We start from the raw sequence: 9,573 nt of genomic DNA on the forward strand, positions 1-9,573 counted from the left end.
CCTGTATTGTAGCTCAAAGCAGTCCTCCACTCAGCAGCTTGCTGCTAGGGCCCATTGGCATGGACACTGCATTTTGTTGTTGTTTGCTGTTATTCCTTCTGGGGTTTTTTGCTGTTCTTTTTGCTATCTTTAATCCTTTATCCAGTTTAAATTTAGGGTTTTACTTTTTGCTTCTTCCTTCTCCTCAAAGGTAGATGTCCCAGACTTCATTCTCCTCCAGAAGGAAGACACTGGGTCTAGAAATGATGTTGTTTGTGTGAGGCTATGCTGAAAGAAGGGCGTCAGGTTTTGCTATCAGGAGAAATTCCTAGCATCAGTGCTGGAAGGGATGCTTATTGGCAGCATATTGGTTCAAGATTTAGGCAGTAAATCTATGGTCAAGGGCTTGTCAAAAATAATCTCACTGAAGATGATCAAGATGAAAGCTTTGACTAAGAGTTCATCATGGTGCCACGTGTAGTTTGGCCTTCATATAAGGCCTGTCATGCTAGAGGAAACCTGGGACACTGGCTTGTCATTCCCATCCAAGGTCAAGAACAGTGATCTAAGTGAAGTCTGTCCAATGGAATCAGGAAACAGCTTCCTTCCTCTGTCATCACCATCCTCAGTCTTCATGCCATGGTTCTTGACTACCCAGAAGCCTAAATTCGTGACTGCTTTGCTTTGTACAGTTGCTTCAATCCTAAGAAAAGGGACAAGGGAGCGTGAGTGCAACAGACTGTGAATGCAAGTGTTTTCCAAAGCTGTCCCAGCTATTCTTACCGCTATAGACCACATACAGACAGTAGAGCGTGCTGGGTTTGTTAAACAGGAGTTTCCCTTGTTTGACATCAGCTGGAGATGACTTCTGCACAGAAGCGAGCTACATCACATCAGTCACTCTGGTTAAGACCATGCTGCAATAATTGTGTTGGTTGTGTACATTGTGATTGCAGTTCTGGGAGGAAAAATTGCTCTGAAGAGCATCCGCTTTCATTTCCTGCCATTGGCCTGGTGTCATGTTGTTACTGTCAAAGTGCTATTGCAGTTACATTTTTTCTCCTTACATGGGAAAAATCAGTGCAGCACTGTCTTCTGCACACCCCCTTTTTCCTTTTACAGAACTTCCTGGGCTACAGTGTCCCTTCTCCATCTTCCACTAGCCTTGGAAAATGTCTACCTGCTGTCAGGCCACACTGGCATTCCCAAGAGTCCAAGCAATCATCAGCAGAACCATTCCAGTGGTATGCTAAAAGAAGCGGGAAAGGCTGGAAGAAAAAGGTACTTTCTGGTAAAACAAAGCAAGATAGGAACCTCTTAATTCTTCACATAAACGAGCCCCAGGATACACAGACAGTTGTAAATCAGCATGAGACCTGCGTATGTTGGAGATAACTTCCACTAAAAGCCATTAGAACTTACTCTTCCAGTCCCTACCTGAACACAGAATCCATGGTGTGTCACCAGGCTCACTGGGAGTGGGCCACAGAGGCAAATTCCAACAGCAATTAGAACTCCATGAAGTTTATAGAATCATAGAATAATTCAGGTTGGAAGGGACCTCAGGAGGTCTCAGAGTCATCTATGGGATCAGACTGTGTTGCTCAGCGTTTTATTCAGTTAGGTCTTGAAATCCTCAGAGGATGGAGGCTCCACAACTTCTTGGACAATCTGTTCTAATGCTTGATTGTCCTCATGGGGACAAAGTTTTTCTCAGTATCGAGTCTGGTACAACCTCTCTTATTTCAATTTATGCCTGTTATCTTTTGCTCTTCTGCCATGGATCGCTTAGAACCTTCTCTTCTCCAGACTATAGAAGCCCAGCCTCTCCTCATGGGGCATGTGCAGCAGCCCTTTGATCATCCTGAACCTCCACTGAACTTATTCCAGTTAATCAACATCTCTCTTGTATTGGAGGGCCCCATAGTGACGTGGTATTTCAGACATGGTCTAATGAATGCCAAGTGAGGTAATCACTTTGCTCGTCCTACTTGTGCTGCTCCTGTTAATACACCCCAGGAGGCTGTCAGCCTTTGCTGCTGGGGCACACTTGGTTTATGTTCAGCTTGCTGTCTGCCAAGACCTCCAGGTCTTGTTCAGCAAAGCTGCTCTCCAGCCAAACAGTGCCCAACCTGTATAGTTGCAGGGGGTTCTCCAGTTGCAGGTGCAGGACTTTGCATGTGTCCTTGTGGATTATCAGAAGGTTCTTGCTGGTCCATTCCTCTAAGCTGCCTAAGTCCCTCTGAATGGCTGCTATGCCCTTGACCATACTGTCTGGTTCTCCCTCCTGCCCTGTCAATTTGCTGTCACCTGCAAACTCTCTGACAGTCCCTCCTTCAGGTGACTGGTAAAGTTAATGAACAGGGTAGGGCCCATGATAGACCCCTGCAGTACTCCACTTGTTACTTGCCTCCAGGTATAGTACTATCCATTAACCATTAAGACAAACCATCCAACCAGCTTTTTCCATCTAGTTGTCCAGCTATCCAGATTGTAACATCCCAACTTGGATACAAGATTATTGTGAGACTGCATGTCAAAAACCTTGCTAAACCATGCTGACTGTTCCCAGTCATGATCTTCTCCTTCATGTGCCCAGAAATGTGCTCCAAGAGGCCGCAGTCCGTGACTTCTCAAGGGATTGTAGTGAGGCTGACCATGCCCTTTTTGAAGATGGGTGTAACATTTGCCTTTTTCCACTTGTTGGGGACATTCCCCAACCTTTCAAAAATTACAGTGGCCTCACTACAATATTAGCCAGTACTCTCAGCACTGTTGGGTGCAGCCCGTGTGGTCCCATGGACTTAGGTGGATTGAATTCTAGCAAATCATTCCTGGCTTGATTGCTGGTAGTTCTGCTCCTTGAACCCTGCTTTTCAACCCAGGTGCCCAAGAGACTCGTAAGTGAAGGCAGAGGCAAAGGCGGCACTATGTACCTCAGCTTTTTCTGAGTCCACTGTTACTAAATAGCCTACCCCATTCAGCAATGGTCCCATATTCTTTGTTCAGCCTTCTACTACTAATGTAGTGGTAGAAGCTCTTCATATTACCCTTCACATCTTTTGCAAGGTTCAACTCTACTTGAACTTGGCTTTCCTAACCCCATCCCTGTGTGCCTGCACAATCTTTCTAAATTCCTCATTTGCTGCCTATCCCTGCTCCCACCTCGTGTATGATGTTTGATTGCACTGGGGCTCAGTCATGAGTTCCCTATTTATACTATCAAGTCTCCTGATAAGACTACTTGACATCCTGCATATTGCACTTGTGCTTGGAGGATGCTGTACTTAAGGCCTTGGCAGCTATCCTGAGCTACTTTACACTTCAGAGCTGTTTCCCATGGGATTCTACCTGTCAGTTGCGTGAAAAAGCCAAAGTTCGCTCTCTTAAAGTCCAGGATCTGTACTGTCCTACTTACCTTCCTTACTCCCCTCAGGATCTCGAAGCCAGCTATTTCATGGTCACCACAGCCAAGGCGGCCACTGATAATCACACCCACAACTAATTCTTCCTTCTTTGTGAATATCAGAGCCAGCTGTATGTCACCCTTGTTTGGCCCCTTCAGTTCCTGTGTAAAGAATTTATCCCTGGCATCCTCCAAAATTCTCCTGTATTGCTTACATCCTACTGCGTGGCCCATCCAGCAGATATCAGAGAGGCTGAAACCGCCCAAAAGTACTGAGAAGTCTGCGATCCAGACACTTCCATGTTAGAAGACTTCATCCACTTTCTCACCTTGATCGGGTGGTCTGTTACAAAGTCCCACCACAATATGATCTTTATTGGCCTGTCTTCTGATCCCAGCCCACAAGCTCTCAACTAGTATGTCTTCTATCCCATAGGAGAGCTCCATACATCCAAGCTGCCTCTTCACATAGAGGACAACTCTCTTGTCCCCTTCCCTTCTGTCATTCCTGAAGAGCTTCTATCCATCCCTCACATTACTGCTGTCATACAAGCTGTCCCACCACATCTCAGTTTTTCCAGTGATGTTGCAGTTCTGCATGTAGTGCTCTAGGTCTTCATGCTTTTTTTTTCAGGCTGTGGACATACACTTGAGATGGGTGTCCTTTTACCCTATCTTATCATTCCTGACATCTCTCTTGTTCCCACTCACTTGCATAATTTGCTCTCCACTACCAACCTCTGTTGCCTCACCTAACCGTGGGTCATAACCTCCATTTCCCAATCTTTCTGGTTTAAAGCCCTTCTTATCAGGATTGCCAGCCTTTTGACAAACGTGCTTTTGCCCCACTTCATCAGGTATATCCTGTCACTCCCCAGCAGTCTTCAATCCTCCAATAACATCCTGCCTTTCTAAAAGCCAAATCCCCGCTTGACTGGCAATAAGGTTTGGTTAAAGTGTTCAGAAACATACTGGACCAGACCACTTCTCGACCTGGATGGGTCACATAGCATACAGCAGGTGAACAGCAAGTGTGGGAAGGGCTTTGTCTCTGTACTCAAAGGTATCATCCAGTTTCCTAGAGGATTATCTGAATCAGCAAGAGGTGCTCAGTTCACTCACTAGTTAGAGTTGGTTATAAAGTACCAGCAGAGGAGGGCATTTACCATGGTGTCCTTCATATACTGTGCATAAACTGACTCCTCCCTTCCCTCCCCTTGCCTGTGCTTGCTCAACTCCTCTCTCTGTGACCTGAAGCATAGGCTGCTGCTGAGCTGAATGTGTTGAAAGAGCCTTGCCACTCAATGGCCTAATCCTCTTACAACACAGGCAACAAATGAACAAGTCTCTCTGAGGCTTCTCGTTCCACTGCTGAAAATGTAGACCTCAGTGTTGAGGGCACGGTAGGGAGCAGACATGAGCGGTGCATTGTATTGTGTGTTTTCAGAAGTCTGCAGGGATTGATACACGTGTTCTCTCCACAAGGTTCTCAGGTGGAGAGACACTGCGGGCTGCCATGCTGCCCAGGGCCTAGAGATAAGCGGAGACTGGTGACCCTACCCTGTCAGGGACCCTGAATCAGGACTGGTCTGTTGACTCGCACCTCGTCTGCAGTGGGAGCACCTCTTCCAGTAAGGGTGTGCCTGTTGACCACATAGGAACTGGGTAGCAGAGGAGCCACTCCTAATGGAGTAGCACCAGCAGTCCAAAGAAAGGGAACAGGACTGATAAATCCTTTAAGACCATTCAAGAGCACGCTTTGTGAGCCTCCAGCCCAGTTTCCTTTTTCTGTGGAGTAACCATCAGAGCCAATGAGTTTTCTGCCATTAGAAGAACACTTTCCTCACACTTCTGCTCCAGAGGCCCCACTTTTTGTCTTGGAGAAGTCACTTATTCCATAGGGACCCCATTGCAACTTCTAGATCCTATGCCACTAAAGACACCGCTAAGACCCACGTGCAGCAGGTGGATGAGGTTTGTGCTGTGCATTAGAGGTGTCCCTGCCATTTGGGTGCAATGCTCATGGAAGGACTCTTGAGCCACTGTGCAGTGGAGACATGCCCGATCTGGATAGTGTTCCAGACCAAAATAACAATCCCCAATCTCCCACTAACTGCCAGTGACACATAGCAATTTGACAGCAGCAGTTTGGGCCCACTAGTTCACTCCAGAACAGGTGGTAAACACGTGCTGCAGACATACCCAGAGAGGAACGTATGTTTAGCTGAACATTTGTTTTCCGTAGCACTGAGGGACCTGACATTGCCTGAAACCTACTTTGAACTACAGATAAGTCTGTACTGGGGAAATTGGGCACTAAGCAAAATCTGAGCCAGATCTTCTGCAGCACATGCCTTATAACAGGAGTACAATCAATCTGGACAGGGTACTTGTACTCACTGGGTACTTGTACTCATCAGGTACTAAGCAGAGAAGTATCTAAATATGGTTGGACACTCAGTCTCTTAAAGAAAATTATGCTTTGTTGCGGATGATGGAGATAAGGGCTCCACCTACACTACTGTTAACTGTTCTTTTGTAACAGGACATTGCTCATATGCAGCCTTGAAAATGCTTTGCTTTCTCGGGGCATGCAGAGGTTCAAATCCCTTGAAGCCATGGTATGACAGCCTCGTCAGCTGGCAGTCCACAGCTCACAGCTTCTTAACTCAACTGACTCTGGAAAAATGCAATCTCAGACTAATTAAATAGACAGCTGCAGCTTTTCACAAGTTGCAGTAACATATTGCCCTTTGCTGTTTCCAGCACTTTCAGGAAGAATATAGTAACTCACATGGACTTTAGCGTAGCCCATATATGTACATGGAAATTAAACAACCCTTCATTTTCCAGATTTTTACATATGTAAACATGTGCAATGAAAATGTGATTGGGGATTTCAAAGCCAAAAGAAAGTGTAAGGAAAAAAATAACAGAAAGGGAGTGCAGAAGGAATGAGGAAGACAGCCAGTATTTAAAATTATCTTATACCATTTTACCTATCAACATTTGCACAGGAATTCTGAATCTGATTAGTCTTTATACAACTCCCCCCAAAATAGTTGGATTTATTCCAGGTATTTTTTATGTGCTGAAGTACCTGCCAGCTGAGAATGCGTTGTCAGAGATTACCTTCCTATGTCCTTAAGGAATCTTCATTCTCATGGCCTTGGGAGAATATATGCAGCAAAACGAAGTTGTTGAATGGCTGAATGCTGCTTTCATCTGGTGTCTGAGAAGAACAGTTAAAGGTTGAGCATCTTTAAAGGGATTTGAGAAAACAGGCATTCATCATTTGGCAGACTGTATCTCAGTTTACTATATCTGACAGATGAAAGATACACATAGAGTGACAGTAATTACCTTGGGGTAAACATCAATAATTTGTGAGTCCCTCTGAGAAATCTTTGTGGTGTGATTGTAGAAGTTTGCAACTGCCCAGAGAAGTGAGATGCATATACAAAATAGAAATATACTGTTAAATATTTTTAAATATAGCTTTTTGAATTTTTAAAAAATAAATATATATTTATTCATCTACCTGTTCCTGAGATAAATTACACATAGGAATTCAATGGAGATACTATTGCCATAATAGTAAAAAAAATGCAGTATGTGGCAGGTTAACTGACCTATGTATATTATTTCTGCCTGATGAGGGGGCAGAACTTGTACTAATGGTGACATTTTCACAGTCTGCAACATCTAATATTACAGTATAATGTATCTATGACTCAGACCTTCTTGCACACTACATAACTTAGGTTTTACGTGAAATGTTTGCCAATGTTTCACTTTCACATTGGTATTTGTTCTTTTATCTAGGGGTGTATCACTCAGACATCCTGTGTCTGTGATTAAGGGGATCTTTAGCCACCGCATCCGCTGACAGCAGAATTGACTGCCTTGGCAATTGTGTAATAGTACAATTTTATTTCCACTTTTGATTTACTTGAAGTAGGATTAGGGAACAGCATTAAAATTAAGTGCCTGGCCACTGCAAACAGCACTCCCTGAGAAGCTGCCATGGCTTTCTTCATTTAAAAGCATATTCTGAAGAGAATCTTTAGATTCCACAGTGCACTCATTATGGACAGCAATATCTGAGGGTATTTGAGGACTTTATAACTGCTACCAGAGTTGACATTGTTCTTTATAAATTTAGATGAGTACAGATAAAGCTGTCAGAAATTATTTAGATCAATGAAGTGATTGAATTATAGCAATCATTGTACCTTCAGATATAGCAGCATTGGTGTGAAAAACAATCAAGCGTGAAAACTCCAAGTCAGCCAGCAGAAGTGAGATGGATGGAGTCCACCCAAATGCACCAGCTCTGCAGCTGCCCCCACACGCTTAACCCTCTCTTAATCCTTTCCCAAAATGGGCACGGCTGGAGCAGGCCTGTACAGCTCTTACATGGTATGAGGAGACTGTTTTCCCAGCTCGGAGTATAAGTACACAGAGGAATTGTTTGAGACACTTTATGTAAGCTTCAGTGGTCCCAGATCTCTATTTAAAGCCTACAGAGGGTGGTAGCTACATGCAGTCTGACTATGGGTAGGGCTTTGACTTCCATTCTGCAATCTCAGCAGATTCCCGTTACACACACACACACACACGGCAACTATAGGACTGAAACTCATCCTAAAGTAGGAATGCTACTCAGCAGACACCAGGCTGTCAGGTTTCCTCCTTTGCAGTGCTTTCTGAGAGATGGACAGACAGCCGCTTTTCAGACTCCCTTCATTTGGCAGCATAAACAAAAGACTCAGCTCTGATAATCTTTGGCTCTACTGCTAAGATGCTTACTACTGCTTCTAACTGAGGTGAGCCAACTGCTGATAGGTAGAGTTAACCCTCATGTTCATGCTTTTGGGGATATACTGAGTTGCTGAGCTGTACATCTTTCAGAGGGAGTGCTATAAAGATATTTTAATAACCATTTCTCATGCAGCCCAATATTGCATAGACACTCAATGACAGAGTGTTTGTTTAAAATAAAAACTTTTTTTTTTTTTTTTAATCTTATCATAAGGTAACTCTCACAGGGGGAATCAAATCTCTCGGAATGGTTGCTCACTGTCCTGTGCCAACAGGAGTCCCCACTGCAATGGTCATAGAAGTTCTCAGTTGCAAGCCGTCCCGGATGACCACGCATAATCCATCCCTATTACCGTACCTGCTGCAATGGGCAGATGTTGCAGGCTGTATGTAGCATCGGTTTGCAGTGGTGACCTGCCTGGGGTGAGCCCATGACCTGCCGTCTGTCGAAAATGGTTCCAGCCTGCCCTGAAGTAAGTGAAAACTATATGGTGAAAAAACACACCCGTGGGCAACCCGTGCCAGAGCGGGGACACTGAGGAAGAGAGCAGCAGAGGCCATGACGTGCAGCACGGCGGAAACCATTACACAAAGTGTGTCAGGAATCACGAAGTGCAGCCCGGCACAAACAGTTATACGCAGGGCAACAGAAAGCCATCACGTGCGCCGCTTCCACTTCCTATGCCACCCATCCCTTTGCCAGAGGAGTTTTGAAAGACTGGTTGTAACAGCGTCAAAAATAAGGGAAGTTGAGGTTGGGAAGGAGGGAGGATGGAGTTTCGTGTAAGTGATTGTCTAGCTGTTTGTGTTCTTCTTTCCCTCAATATCCAAATCAGGGATCAGAAGCTTGTGTGACCTGGCAATAAATTAACTCAAGTAAAATTTCCCAATTCTGGACTGTTTTGTCCATGGCAGCTACATACAAAACTAGTTTAAATGTCTTAACTGTGTATAAAAGTCTGTCCTACATGAGTATTTTTGCATCTGCAGGAACAGTTTGTACTGACTGTTTGCAAAAGTCTTATCTATGTACAATTTGATCCTTCCTGCAACGGCCGAAGCAGCAGAACTGTGTGAAAATCTCAGGGCCACTCCTCCCAGGATGTTAATCAACACATACACATTTAGACATACAAAGGAGATGAGCTACAGCAGGAGCTACCTGGGGGAATATGTAGAACTGTCCAAAATTTCCACCTGGAGAGTTCCTGTGTGTCAATTACGTAATTATAGAGGTGGCAAGGAGTTCAGACCTGCTTTCAAGGCAGTCTGTTGTCTCAAAGCAGCCCTACCATCTCATCTGTGCTGATGACAAGATGGGGTGTACCTGGATCATCCAGGGAATTAATGACTTAAGTGCACTG

General features: G+C 44.6%; 1 long non-coding RNA gene across 1 annotated transcript; it reads right to left on the reverse strand.

The window, feature by feature from the left end:
• Positions 1 to 184: 184 nt before the first annotated feature.
• On the reverse strand, positions 185 to 8,852 carry LOC115341667. Its single transcript, XR_003923480.2, has 3 exons — positions 8,568 to 8,852; positions 6,486 to 6,617; positions 185 to 682 (listed from the first exon to the last, which is right to left on the reverse strand). It is a non-coding gene; the product is annotated as an uncharacterized LOC115341667 (long non-coding RNA).
• Between the last annotated feature and the right edge of the window lie 721 nt (positions 8,853 to 9,573).

The sequence above is a fragment of the Aquila chrysaetos genome, chromosome 5 (assembly GCF_900496995.4).
Source record: "Aquila chrysaetos chrysaetos chromosome 5, bAquChr1.4, whole genome shotgun sequence".
Taxonomy (NCBI): Eukaryota; Metazoa; Chordata; class Aves; order Accipitriformes; family Accipitridae; genus Aquila; species Aquila chrysaetos.